At 56.8% G+C, this 14474-nt stretch overlaps 1 protein-coding gene across 1 annotated transcript in view; it reads left to right on the top strand.

Annotated features, from left to right (window-relative positions):
- Positions 1 to 5192: 5192 nt before the first annotated feature.
- APBA2 (amyloid beta precursor protein binding family A member 2) overlaps positions 5193 to 14474 on the top strand; it is a 194118-nt gene continuing 184836 nt past the window's right edge. Inside the window, exon 1 of the mRNA XM_032622808.1 lies at positions 5193 to 5329. The gene's annotated coding sequence lies outside the window, so the exon portion shown is untranslated. The remainder of the gene's footprint in view (positions 5330 to 14474) is intronic.

Genomic DNA, 14474 nt, shown 5'->3' with positions numbered 1-14474 from the left:
AGACTCTGAGAACCGGATGGGACCACAGCCACCCGGAGAACATTCATATTACACAAATCGGGGGCTTATCTTGTTAATCACTGATGCTGTACCTGCTCCTCAGCAGGAAGCTGTCCCGAGCCATCCCTTGCCGAGGGGGTTCAGATCCCTTCCAGATGCTCTCCTTGACACCCACGGTGAGCTTTCAAGACAGGTCCAGACAGCCCTCCTGGCTCCACTGTGATGGAGTTCCACAGTGGGCTCTGCCCCCTGCCTGCCCACCGGTTCCCAAACACACCCTCTCTGGCCGTGCCCAAAGCAGACCCCTCTGGAACTCTCAGGTTGGGTCCTGCAGTCCTTCCTAGATGCCCCCTTCCCCTGGGGAATTGTTATGTCCCCAGCCCCTCTGCCCTCCTGCCCCTCCAGGCTTTGATCTTGTTCATCCGGGTCCCCACGAGTCTGCCTTCATGTTGTGTCTTGGAGAACAGCATTTGGAGTCTTGGCCCGTCCCTCCCAAGAAGTCTGACCTCCGTGTGAAGAACGATCCACCTCCAACACCCTCCCCACTTGACCCAAGTTACATAATAAGGGGTGTCGAGGAGTAGCCTCACACCGGTCACAATCTGCCCACACTCTGTCCCCCACTCACGCTGGTGGTGATGCCACGTCCCACTCCTTGTCATCAGACTCGCTCAAGGTACTGTCCTATGACGTCAACCCAGCTGTCTCCACCATGTCATCTACTTACCACCCATCCCTCACATACGAGCTACATCCCCACCTTACGGTCTGTACTACTTCCCCTCTATCATCTACACAACAGAGTCTCTAGAATAAAGGAGGTCTGCCCTGAGGTGATTTTTTTGTCCCCACCTTTATCAAAATGCAGTGGGTAACTTCTCTCACAAAAACAACAAACCTCTGCTTTTTCTAGACACGCCGGCACCTGCGTGGTGGACCCCTCTTCAGAGGCCCACCTGAGGGTGAGGCCCGTGCTCCACATTGCTCCGCAGATACCTGTGTCTTGCAGCCCATTCTGTGTGGTCACTGAAGGTCTGAATCTGGAGGGTCAGGAGCCAGAGGGTTCATAGTTATAATCATCCACCTATTTCTATAAAGCCTGAATTTGGGGGCAGAATCTACGTCCTGAAGTGGGTCAAAAAAATCAACAGCACTTACTTTGGGGGAAGGTCCTTTGCTTCCGTGGTTGGCAAAGGCATTTCCATACTACCTCCCTCTGTGCCTGCTAAAGTAAAGGAAAAACCTGTTAGAATGGGATATAACTCTAACAGGTTAGAGTTCACTCAAATTCACTCTAGTGAATTTCCCCAGTGACTTAAGTCCTGAGGGTAAAAGAATCAAAGACCTCCATGGGGGTGGTTCCATCCTGGACCTTGGGGATTTTCGAGGTCAACTCGCTCACCTGAACAGAGGAGGAAACCATACGAGGGAGGCCCCAGGTGACCTACTTGGAGCCCTGTCCTGGCCGGTGTCTTAGCTGGGGCTGGAATACAGGACCCCTGGCTCCTGGTTCAAGGCACTTCCACTGCACAGGATGAAGGGGTAAGGAAGATGAGCACAAGTGCTTGGTGTTGACGAGAGGTGAGACCCAATGAGGCTTGTGCCGAGGGGTGACTTATGGAGAGCGGTTCTGCTGACCCCACAGAGAGAGGGCATGTGTGTGTCAATCAAATCCACTTACACACTCAGGGGGGAAATGAAAGAAAAATTAACCTTCTGCCTTTCGGGAATGTCCTCCCCAGCCTATGAGGCAGAGCACTAGGCTTCTGCCCTATACAGGGAAGGTGTGCATTATTTGTAAAAACTGAGTTATGCCCAGTGCTGAGGAATTGACAGGTTTCTGGCTCCACTTTCCTGCCTTGTGGGAATTCTTGCCTAGCTGGGGAGCTTCTCTTGGCTGAAGGGGACGGGCACCAAGCCTGCAATTCAAGAATACTGCCACTAAGTGGCGACAGGGAGCAAGACCAGTGGTTCAACCCTACAGCCAGGGAGGTATCTATTGGGTTGGACAAAAAGTTTGTTCCGATTAAGGTGCTATGGAAGATGCCACTTTAGTGGTATCAGATGGGGTCTATTTTCTTCCCTTGGGGAAAGGGACCAGGGATTTCAGATGTCTGTTACTTTCCAAAAGGGTTAAGAACCAGGGTTATGAATGATAATTTAAAAATTTTGCTTTGGGATAGATAATAATATTATATACTTCAAAAATAGAAAAGGTAATCAGTGAAAAGTCTTCCTGTGACTCCTGCCCTAGCCACCAGTTTCCTTCCCACAGGCGACCAATATTTATGAGTTTCTTGTGATCCTTCCAGAGAGGCTGTATGACAGCACACAAGCAGGTGTATGCTCGCTCTTTTTTCCCTTTTCTGTTTTTACACACGTTGGCACATTGATCACATCTTCTACTCTTTGTGCTTTCACTTAACAAACTATCTTGAAATCCATGTTAATTCATCATATGGTTCCTTGTTCTCTCCTTGTATTTCAGAGTTTGAATGTGCCCTCACGTTTTTAACAGTCCCCCAGTCAAGAATACCGAGGCTGTTTGCAGTTATTTGTGACACAATAATGCAATGAATGACTCTTCAAAATAATATGGCTAGCTTGCACATGTGTGGTATACATGTTTAAAAACTCCTAGATGGGCTTCTCTGGTGGCACACTGGTTAAGAATCTGCCTGTCAATGCAGGGGACACGGGTTCGAGCCCTGGTCCTGGAAGATCCCACATGCCGTGGAGCAACTAAGCCTGTGCACCACAACTACTGAGCCTGCGCTCTACAGCCCGCGAGCCACAACTACTGAGCCTGCGTGCCACAACTACTGAAGCCCTTGCTCCTAGAGCCTATGCTCTGCAACAAGAGAAGCCACTGCAATGAGAGGCCCGCACACCGCAATGAGGAGTAGCTCCCGCTCGCCGCAACTAGAGAAAACCCGTGCACAGCAATGAACACCCAATTCAGCCAAAGAAAAAGAAAACCTCCTAGAAATAGAGTTCTTAGGTCAAAGGGCTTGTACATTTGTAATTTTGATAGAAGTGATCTAATATTCCTCCATAGAAGTTGTGCTGATTTTCACTTCCCAGGAGAAGTGCCGAAGTTCGTGTTTCCCCTTGCCCTCTGGAACATATTGTGTTATTGCAATTCTGGGTCTCTAACAGGCAAAAACCATGGCATTCTAGGTATAGTGTTAATTTGCATTTATTATTCTGAATGAGGAGGACATCTTTTCAGATGTTTAAAAGTCATCTGTATTTCCTTTCCTGTGAACTCTCTGCTCCTTACCTTTGTCTATTTTTTCTTTTGGGTTGTCCTTTTTTCTATTTCTAGATGCTATCAACATATTAGGGAAGTTAACTGTTGGTGAAATGAGTGGCAAATATTTTGCTTCCGGTTTGCCGTTGACTTTGCTTATGGTGGTGATTGCCAGGCAGGGATTTTTATGAAGTCAAATTTAATAATCTTTTATGTTACAGCTTTTCAGTTTCGTGGAATACGGAGAAGAGCCTTCCCTACTCCATGATTCTCAAAAAATCCTCTGACAAGAGATGGTTGGCTGGAGCCTGGCAGACTCAGGAATCCTGAGTGAGGCTGGGCCTTTGACCCCGTGCACTGTGAACATCAGCCACTGGGGCTCCCGTGTGCAGGGCTGGGGTCTCACCCTGTTGGTTGGCCCAGAGCTTGCCCATGGGAAGAGGGGACCACAAACAGCAAAGACAGCTTGCCTCAGGGGCCAGAGGGATGGGTCAGGAACCTGCCCTTGGCCTGCTTCTGGGCTCTGCCTTTGTGGCTTTCTTTTGGCACTTGAGCTGCAAAGCTGCCCTACCCGGACATACCTCTGCCCCCCTCCCACCCAACTGGAGGCTCAGGCCCTCTGGGTCACTGTGAGCGATGGGGCTGCCAGAGGGAGCTGGGGAGCAGGGAGGGAGACAGGCCCACAGGGCCCATTCACAGCAAGTCCACACCAAGTCTGCACTGGTCCGGCTGGGGACTCAGCCTGTCCCAGGCCTTCTGCTCAGGGCAGCAGGATGAGGCCCACGCAGGCCTCCTCTTCCCTCTTCAGAACTGCCCCCACCGCAGTGGCACCCTAATCCAGCCAAAAGAAGGGACAACAGAAGGCAAATAATCAGGATTTGAGCGAGGGAGCCACCAGAGCCCGACTCGGACCGACAAGGCACCCTGCGCACTACTCCAGGTGGAGCCCGCAGGTTACACGACTGTGTGGGACCGAATGAAATGGCCAGAGGGGTCAAAGGTGACACCAGCGTCTCCAGCATATCTTCAGGGGGTTCCAGGGGGATTATACCCACTGTAGGGTGGATCACCTCCTCTCCTTGGGATGTGCGTGGGGAGCTGGAAGTGGACAAGGTTTGGGTCCTCTCCGTTCAGGACTGCAAGGAGGGAAAGGGCTGGGGTGAGGCCCTGGGGGAGCGGAGGCCAGTGGTCGAGGCCAAGGCAGCACAGGACATTGGAAACGGGGTGATGGGATGGTTCCCAGGGATCTGGCATGCAACCGGCGACTGGGGGATCTGCGGCGGATAGGCAGCAGGGGTCCTCCAGTCCGGAAGGGGCTCTCCGTGGCCGAGATCCCCCCAGGGCTTCTGGCCTGGGGTTCCCTCTCGCCACGCCTCCGCGCGGGGCCGAGCAGGGCACGGTCGCCGGGGTCCCTCCGCCGAACGCGCTCGGGAGCTCGCCAGGGGGCAGCGCGGCGCCCAGGGCAGGTGCGGGCGCAAGAAAGCCTCGCTGTCACCTGTTCCACCCGCCGGAGGGTCAGACCCTAACGGCTCCCGATCCCGCAGGTCCCGGGCGCGCCCGAGAATTTGTGTGCTCCCCAGGACCCGGGGCGGTTGGGGGGCCGCGGCTTCCAGAGCTGGGCTCGGGCCCCCAGCCCCGAAGCCGGTCCCGCAGCATCCGGACCCCAGGTGCGCCCTCCTGCCCGCTGACTGTCCCGGCGCGGGCTCAGGGGAAGGGGCTGGGCACGCACGCATCTTTGTCCTCCTCCCTGTCTTCCCGCCGCGCGCTCTCGCCGGGCTGGGGGCGTGGGCGAGGCCGGGGCGGGGCGGGGCGGGGCGGGGCGCGGGCTGCCAGCCGCAGGCCGGTGCGGGTTGCACCCGCGGGCCGCGCCGCGTGCGCCGGGCAGGGGCGGCCCTGCGTGCCGTACGCCGCGTCCGGGGCGCGCCCGCTGCTATCCAGCTTCCCGGGCTCCGCAGCATCTCGGTGCGCGGCTCACAAAGAGCTGCGGTGGTGGCCCGGCGCTCGGCCTCGCTGACGGAGCGGCGGCGGCCGGCCGGGGCGGCAGAGTGCACCCGCGCGGCCCCGCGCCCGCGCCAGGTAAGCGGGAGTCCGGGCCGCCCGACCCGCCCACGGCTGCAGTCTGAGGGCGCCCGGGCGGGAGCTGGGGGCTGGGGCGCGGGGGGCGCCGGGGGGTCGGGGGGAGCGGACCGGCGCCCCCTGGACTGGCGGGCGGGCGCGGCGGGGCCGAGCCGGCGGCTCGCACATCCCGGGCTGGGGGTGCCGCGGCGAGGGGCGACCCAGCGCGGACCCGGGGCGCGGGCCGGCGGTGGCTGCCCTCTCGGGTCCCGCCGGGCTGGCCGGGCCGCTGGAGCGTTGCGCGGCCCCGCTGGGCGCTGGCACAGAGTCCCCGTGCCAGGCGGCAACTCCCGAGTTTGGGGTCGTTTCTGGGTTCCCTGCCTCCTGGGAAGCCGAGCTCCGGTCTTCGAGCCCTCCCCGTTTTCCCTTTATAACGAGGCCCAGCTGGAGAAACTCCTCAATTAAAAATTCCACGGCCAGGTTCCCCTGGGCGGCCGGCGCGGGGCTGGGGGCGAGGCGCGGACCTGCCCCACCGTCCTAGCCCCTTCTCTTCCCACCCCTCCACCACTCCGGCCAGGCTGCTGCTGGGAGGTTGGGCTTCTGATGGTCAAGGCGAACGGCGAGCCCCCCCCCGCCCGCCCCCGAGCTGGGCTGTGCAGCGGGCGGGCCTCGGTGTGCCAAGGCCGGGGACGTAGTTGCCCTGGAGCCGGTGCCGGTGCCGAGGGAGGGTCTCGAGGGGCCCACCCAGCCGGGGCCTCGCGGAGCGAGGAGGCTGAGATTAGCCTGTTGGTCTCAACTTAGTATTTACTTGCAGAAGGAAGACTTGATGTTTTTCAAAGCTATTCGGATGCGGCCTGGCGGGGGCCAGCCTCAGATCTGGTTAAGCGAACTCACAAATGGCCGTGGGGACGGTCAAGCACCCCAAACCGGGCATCTCCTTTGTTCCCTTCATCCTGTGGGCTGAGCTGTCCCTGACCTCTTCAGGCTCTGTCCCCTTTCTGAAAATTCCACCCCCTACCGCCTTTGAGATAAACAGTGGGTTTAGAAATAATGACCTGAAAGCTTCGAGGGTGGGAACAGGACAGCTTTTCCTGGGGTTCACATTTGATGTGCTCCGTGGGTACCCAGCACCTGGTGGGCAGCTCCTTTCTTAGGCCTCTGGGTTACTGGTCCTTCTGGTGAGGTGAGGTGGGGCGTCTCTCGCCTTCTTGTGGGTGGTGTCCATCCTGCAGGGGACACAGGGGGATTTCCCAGTCCACAGCTGCCAGGACCCCCTGCCCTGTGCCCTCACTCCTGGGGGACTGTCCATACTGCCTCCACTTGCACTCAGGAGGGGGGCCTCCTGAGCGGAGAATGACCGTGGCTTGTAGCCTCCTGGGACTCTGGGTGGTGTCCAGGGCGAGTTGGAGCTGGCTGGGGGTCAGCTTGCTGAGCGGCAGCCTCCCTGGTGGGCATCACAGGACTGGCAGAGGGACCCTTGGAGTGGTCTCCAGGCTGGGCCAGGTCTGCGTGGTGGCACTAGTTTTGGGGTGCCCTGTCTCTCCAGACCTCTGCTCATGGGTTGGGGAGCAGGGTGGTGTCCCTCCCCCAGTGCCTGCCTTTCTGTCTTTAGGGTACTGGGCTTCTTTGCCTGGGAGAAGTGTGGGCTGAACCAGATGGGGTGTGTGTGTGTGTGTGTGTGTGTGTGTGTGTGTGTGTGTGTGTGTGTGTGTGTGTGTGTGTGTGTGTGTGTGTGTGTGTGTGTGTGTGTGAGCGTGAGCGTGAGAGCCGGGGTGGGCTCTGGCAGGCTGGTCAGTTTCTTACTCTTTTGCACCTTGCTTGCTTTCTCCAGCACCCTGGGCTCCAGCTGTGGCTTGTTAACTTGTCTGCATGACTCTCTCTTGATTACTTCTAACCCTTTTTAAAAAAAAAAAAAAAATTCGTTTCACAGGAATAATTGGTGGGGATGGATTGTGAAATGGAGGCGCATAAATAATCCAATTTGCCAACTGAGCTAAGAAATGCTGGATAAAAATAAAAGATAATTGTAAAAGACACCAGTCGTACCCCTGAAACTGAGAGGGAGTGCTAAAACACCTTGATGTTTCCTAGACACAGCTGAGGAATTCAGAGGAGAAGCACGTGTGGTGGTAGCCAGGCTTTGTTTAGATTGGGTGGCCCCCGAGGCCTGTTGGGGGAGGGTGGGGGCAGAGCCTGGAGGCACAAGCCCCCTCCAGGCCTCAGCACCTCCAGGGCGCCCCGCCTTCCCATCCTTGGTGCCCCCTCCCCGCCCCTGCACACCTGACCCAGAGCCTCAACAGGTCAACGCCTCTGGTGACACTAGGGTCTGAAGTCGTGGACAAACCTTTATTGTCAGGGGAGTCAGGAGGGCTATAGGAGCTATAGGAGCAGGTGGGCACAGAGGCCCTGAGCTGGCCTCAAGGCTTTCCGGAACAAGTGGCAGAAAGCAGCACGCCTGCCTTGCAGCCTGGCCTTGAGAGAGTGGGAGAGAGCCTGGGCTCACGTAGCCCTGGCCTTGCTGGGGTGGGGAGTGGCGTGGGCACTGACTGCCATGCAGCTCCATCCCCAACATAGGTCATGTTTGAGATGACTGCCTGCCAGGTGGGGGCTCTGGTGCCCGGTTGATGGTCGGTGGTCGGGCGTGTGCCCACAGAGGGGATTCTCTGGCCCCTTCCTCTCCCGAGACCCCACCCACCCCCGTGGCTCGGGTCCAGCAGAGCAGCACGCAGGCACAGGCTGAGTCAGCCGTTGTGGGCGCCGTCTTCCCTGCCTCTCCAGCAGCCAGTCCTCTGCTCTCCCTGCCCTCCTGGATGACAAGGGAGCCCAGGGAGGGCAGTGACCTCAGTGTCACGCAGCTGGGCTCTCTCTGTGGGGCTCGAAATTCCTGAGTCTGCTTGGGAACCCCCTCCGTTTTGGGGGGTGCTGTTGCTGTGTGACTTGTGATTTCTGTGCCAGCTGCAGGGCATCCCAGGGTGGGCTGGTCTGGTGTTTGTCACTCAAGCCTGCAGTGGCTCCCCAGTGCCCACTCCATACCCACATTCCTCAGCCTGTTTGATTTTCAAGTTCCCTTCCTCACTCCCAACCATACTGTCCAGGCTCTGGTCAGGCAGACTCACTGCCCAGGCTTGCTTTGCGTTGTCCCCACTCCATCCCCACCTGCCACCTTAGCCTGGGGCCCTGTGTCCATTCTTGATCGTTCCTGATGAATATGGGCTCTTTCCCTCTTATCCCTTGGTCACCAAGTTTGCCAAGCTCCTGCCTACCTCAGGGCCTTTGCACCTGCCCTTCCCCTCCCCGGCACATGCCTCCTCCAGATGTCCACCTGGCTTGCTGTCTCACTTCCTCCTCTGTCTGTATTTCAGCTCCCAGACCACCCTACGTAAATTAGCATCACTTCCCCCTTTCATGTTAACCTGGCTTTGTGTTTCTTCTTAGTACCAAATACAGTTTGTTATGTATATACTTTGTTTATTCTGTCTCTTACTGCTCCAACACAGAGACTTTGTTGACCTCTGTATCCCCGGAGGAAAAATAGTGCCTGGCACCTCGTACGTCCTCAGTGGTACTTGTCGGGATGAATGAATGAACCAATGAATGAAATCCCAAGAGTATCATGCTTCCTTCCAGCACAAGCCTGGCACCCTGCTGCTCCCTTCCCAAGACCCAGCACCGGACTCAAGCTGGACTCACTGCCAGAGCTAGAACAGAGCCTTGCCCACAGTGGACAGGCAGGAGAGAGCCGTGGAATGGTGGGGGGCAGGTCAGATGTCGCATAGGCCAGAAGACAGCGTGGCCAGGAAAGGCCATCCGGCCCCGGGAGTGGGCATTCTGATCCTTCACAGAAACTCCCTTTAGGATTTTTCGGTGGTCTGGATGTTCTGCACTCGGGCTGTCCCTGCAGTCAGCTGGGTTATGGATGTGCTGGGAGTGATGCCCCCTCTTTTTTTTCTAATATTTTCTTTTCTTTTTATTTATTTATTTGGCCGCGTTGGGTCTTTGTTGCTGCATGCGGGCTTTCTCTAATTGTGTCAAGTGGGGGCTACTGTTCGTTGCAGTGTGCGGGCTTCTCATTGCGGTGGCTTCTCTTTGTTGCGGAGCACAGGCCCTAGGCGCGTGGGCTTCGGTAGTTGTGGCTCGCGGGCTCTGGAGCGCAGGCTCAGTAGTTGTGGCGCACGGGCTTAGTTGCTTTGCGGCATGTGGGATCTTCCCAGACCAGGGCTCAAACCCGTGTCCCCTACATTGGCAGGCGGATTCTTAACCACTGCGCCACCAGGGAAGTCTGATGCCCCACTTGGCCAGGTTCCCTTTCTCCTCCATCTGGAGGTTTCTAAACTGGTCTTTTCCCTTATGTCAGACCCGACGTCTCCAGGCTTCCGGCCGCTCTGCCTGACCCTGTTTGCCAGTCTTCCCCCACCTGATTCTCCCTGCCTGTGTTCTGGCCCTGCTGGGGAAGGCGCTCTGGTTTTATAAAGAGAAAGGCTCTGCCACTAATCCCGGAGGGCCTTGGGCGAGTCACTGGCTTTGGGAGCCTTTCTCAGCATCTGTCACACGTGCATGACAGCTCTCGCCGAGATAGTTTTGAGGTCCAGACGGGATCCAGCATTGAACTGATTTGAGATACTGGTACGTGATGACCAGAGCTTTGTGGGGTGCTGGTGGCCCTAGGCCTGCTGTGGCTTCTCCTATTCTACTGAGAGTTTGAAGGGTCAGCTCTGCTAGCTTCATGTATAACCTAGTAAGAGAATGTAATGCTTCCTAAAGTGTAAAGTGCCATTCTGGTGTAAGGGGCTGCACCTGTGGTTTTGCGTCTAAAGGATCAAAATTAAGAAAGAAAAAATACGGGGTTGAGATGCCGGCGTCTCCCGACCACAGAGATGTTTGCATCTTGTGGTTTTTCTGAAAACGGAAGCATGCTGGCATTCGAACGTGGTTTTGGATGGAGAAACCAACTGGAATCAAACACACGTCATTGGGCACTTCTGTTGCCTTCTCTCCCTCTGCACGTGCTGTTTTAAATAGTTTCCCGCCAAGCCCGAGAGACAGGTCTTCACCTGGCAGTGAGGAGGCTGAGAACCAGGCAGCTGTGACTTGCCCGAGGGGGCTGCTATTTCAGGGCAGCGCTGGTATTGGATGGAGAGCACAAAGCCCCATGACCACCCCCCGCCTGACTCCCCCATCTCCTCCATCCTCCCTAGCCCCCCATGTCCCACTGGGGCCCAGGTTGCATCAAATTTGTTTTGTTTTCTTTAATTAATTAATTTATTTTTGGCTACGTTGGGTCTTCGTTGCTGCGCGTGGGCTTTTCTCGAGTTGCAGCGAGCGGGGTCTACTCTTCATTGTGGTGCGCGGGCTTCTCATTGCGGTGGCTTCTCTTGTCGCGGAGCACAGGCTCTAGGTGAGTGGGCTTCAGTAGTTGTGGCTCACGGGCTCTCGAGCACAGGCTCAGTAGTTGTGGCACACGGGCTTAGTTGCCCTGCGGCACGTGGGATCTTCCTGGACCAGGGCTCGAACCCGTGTTCCCTGCATCGGCAGGCGGACTGTCAACCACCGCGCCACCAGGGAAGCCCCCTCAGATTTGTTTTTAAACTGGGTGGGCGTGACTAGGACTTGTGACGACTTATGTCATGGGTACAGGGGTTCATTTTCAACCTGTGCCTAGAAAATCTGATGGTGGTGACCTGTTGCCCTGAGCTCTGGTTGGCGGTTGGAGAATAATGGGCATGTCACAGGTGACCCAGAGCCCTTCATGGGGACAGCAAGAGGGCTTGGGAGCTTGCCACCCAGGGCAATAGCTAACATTGTTGGTGGATTGGTAAGGTGTTTTCCCTCGGAGGCACCATGGACTCTTTGCAATTCCTGCCCCTGGAATCAGCTCTGAAACGTTCAGGCACTTGTTCTGGACACATTTTAATTAGTCACCAGTCAGTGGGTAGGAGCATACCCTTGGCATTTAGAATTTTCAGTTGGGAGATATACACATATATATGTATAATTGTATTTAAAAAATATATATATATATTTATTTCTCATTGGATTGGTTTTACATTCGCGGAATGGATTCTCAAGCAAGGCAGCTCTAAATATGTGTTTCTCTGGGCTTCCCTGGCGGCGCAGTGGTTGAGAGTCCGCCTGCCGATGCAGGGGACACGGGTTCGTGCCCCGGTCCGGGAAGAGCCCACGTGCCGCGGAGCGGCTGGGCCCGTGAGCCATGGCCGCTGATCCTGCGCGTCCGGAGCCTGTGCTCCGCAACGGGAGAGGCCACAGCAGTGAGAGGCCCGCGTACCACAAAAAAAAAAAAAAAAAAACAAAAACACACACACACACACACAAAATAAATATGTGTTTCTCTGAACTGTTGTGGGCCCCGCTAATTTTCATTTAAAAATGGAGTGTATAGTTTTTCCCAGTTTGTCTATCAGTTGACTTGGAAAAATCCATTGTTTCGAAACTAGGAGACCCGTTTGCTGAGTGAGTGCCTACATTAAGGATGATGGATTTCTCAGACCCCTCTGGCAGCAAGCGTGCACGTTGCTCAAATAAAACACGGTTTACGGGCTTCCCTGGTGGCGCAGTGGTTGAGAGTCCGCCTGCCGATGCAGGGGACACGGGTTCGTGCCCCGGTCCGGGAAGATCCCACGTGCCGCGGAGTGGCTGGGCCCGTGAGCCATGGCCGCTGAGCCTGCGTGTCCGGAGCCTGTGCTCCGCAACGGGAGAGGCCACAACAGGGAGAAGCCCTCGTACCGCCAAAAAAAAAAAAAAAAAAAAACACGGTTTACGTTCCTCAGTCTTTTGGTGTTATGAGCGGGCCATGTGCTCTGACATATGTCCGTGTTATCCAGAGCTGGTGACAGCTGTCAGGGGTGGGGAATCGGAAGTTCCAGAAAGCCTCCAGCAGCAGGCCAGCCAGCCAGCATGGCTGTTGGGAGTTCAAATGACTCCTTCTAAGAGGGGCACCCGGAGGCCTGCGCTTCCTTCCTTGCCAGCCACCAGCTGTGGTGAGGATGGAGCGTGACCAGATGTGTGTGTGTGTCAGCATTTGTTACAGTAGAGTGCCTGGGTGGTGCCAGTCACCAGGCTTGGTGTGTGTGTGTGTGTGTGTGTGTGTGTGTGTGTGTGTGTGTGTGTGTATCCCCAACTTGCCTGCCAGGCCTCAGACACCAGGTGCTACCTTGGGTCTCTGGCTGGTCCCCGCTGGTTGCAGTGAGAGCTGGTGGCTGACTGCTGGACAGTGGGTCTTGGCCCCGGGTCCCAGCCCTGCCTGCCTGGCCTTGACCGCTAGATCGTGAATCCCTGAGGCAGGCCTGACCTACGGCCTCTCCTGGACATGCCTTTATCCGTGTACGTGTGCCGCGAAGATTCTGCCTGTGACCTTTCCCTGCCCTTCGGGTGGCGGACAGGAGCGAGCCAGTGTGTGGTAGGGTGGACGTGCCGTCTGCTTCCTGCTCTTGGGGGGATATCTCTGTGCCGTTTCTTGGGTTGGAAACTCTGACAGCAAAAGCCCCTCCAGACCAAGAACTCTTGATTGTGTCTCTCCTTCGGGCTTTAAGAGATTTCAGCTTTTCAATTAATTGCATTTCATTAAATAACGGTTTTCTTCGTGATCACAGGCTGGTTTGTGCTCAAGCAGCAGTGAAGACTGTGTGGCTTCAGTGGCTGTGACCGCGCCCAGAGGCAGAGGCGCCTCTCGCTTGCATCGACTTCATGGGGGAGCTGCCGTGGGGGCCCCTGCATGTGGCATCGTGCTCCCCACTCCTCGCTTTGGGAACCCTTGCCTTCACTCAGCGTGTGTTGCTACTTTCATGTGTCGTATAAGATGACTTGTCTAATAATGGGGTGCCAGGCACTTAAATGGCAGCCCCTTCCCCACCCCCGGCATTCACCTCCCGGCCCTCTGATCTCTTGGGTCACTGCAATGCTAGCCCCCGAGCCCCTTTGCTGGGAGCTCCATCTGTCCATGCATCCATCTGTCCGTCCATCCAACAGGTATTTCCTGAGCGCCCGCTCTGTTCCATCACTCCCAGTCCCTGTCAAGAGCTGAGTGGAGTAAGGAGAGAAGAGCCGAGAGGGGGGCTGCTGTAGAATGCGGGCAGGCATCGGAGCCCAAGGCTGCCTCTGGCTCCAAAGTGCTCCTGGAGCAGCCCAGACTGGAAGGTTTGAGCGCCCGGCATGGGGGGTGCGGGTCAGGAACCCCATCCTGGAAGAGTGAGTGGGTTTGCCCGTCCAGAGCTCAGGCCAGAAGAGCCTCCGGGCAGAAGGGCCAGCCTGGAGTGGGGGACCCGGTATGGGGGTGGAGCTGAGTATCTGGCAGCAGGATAATGTGGTTTGGGCAGGTCAGCAGGAGATGGCGGGTCCGGACCATCAGGGGCTTGAGCTGCCTTGGAGGCCTGGGGGAGTCTTGCTGTGGTTGGGGGCAGAGCAGGTGGGGTGACACGCACTCTACCCGCCATTGTCCAGCTGAATCTAGGAGGTGTTTGCTTCACCCAGCTTCAGGACCAGTTGGGCCGCCAGAGGGGTGGTGAAGGATGAGAAGGAGGCTGTGATGAGAACGGGGGGAGGGCGTGGGGATTGGGCGGGGGAGGTGCATGGAGGGGTGCCTCGAGGCTCGAGGGGGGCTCTAGGAGGGGTGCTGCCGGGAGGCGTGGGGAGGGAGGAAGGATGGAGCCCGACACCTTCTGTGGGAGGAGGCAGCTGCCGCCACGTCCCGGCCTTGCTAGCTCGGATGTTTAATTTTACCCTTTAGAGATTTACAGGCTTTCTAGATTAAATTGCCACTATTCCTCTGTAAGAACGACAAAGTCCATGACAGACCATAAATCACATTATTAATTTGCTTACATGGAGTTAACCTCTGTGGCCCCACTGACTTACTCGGAAGGATGCAGGACGCCTGGGAGACAGGGAGGCCTCTGTCCAGTTGTCAGCGAGCGTGAAAGGCTAGAGGGACCCAGGTCGCGGTGGCCGGGCCGCCCTGCCCACCAGGTGGCCGCCCTCATCCAGTTGCCAGGGCTCCTGGTGGCTTCCTGGCCTCTGTAGGGAGGGGGACCGACTTCTGCACCAGCCGTGCAGAGAGGGCAGGGGGCGTGGGGAAGCTGGGCTGCAGGTCAGGAGGCTGGGCTCCAGTGGCCTCTGCAGGCTGCCGAGCTCTGGGGGGTCCTTGGAGGGCTCC

The sequence above is a fragment of the Phocoena sinus genome, chromosome 2 (assembly GCF_008692025.1).
Source record: "Phocoena sinus isolate mPhoSin1 chromosome 2, mPhoSin1.pri, whole genome shotgun sequence".
In the NCBI taxonomy this organism is placed as follows: Eukaryota; Metazoa; Chordata; class Mammalia; order Artiodactyla; family Phocoenidae; genus Phocoena; species Phocoena sinus.
The sequence above is the reverse complement of the archived record's forward strand: the minus strand, read 5'-3'. Positions and strand labels throughout refer to the sequence as shown.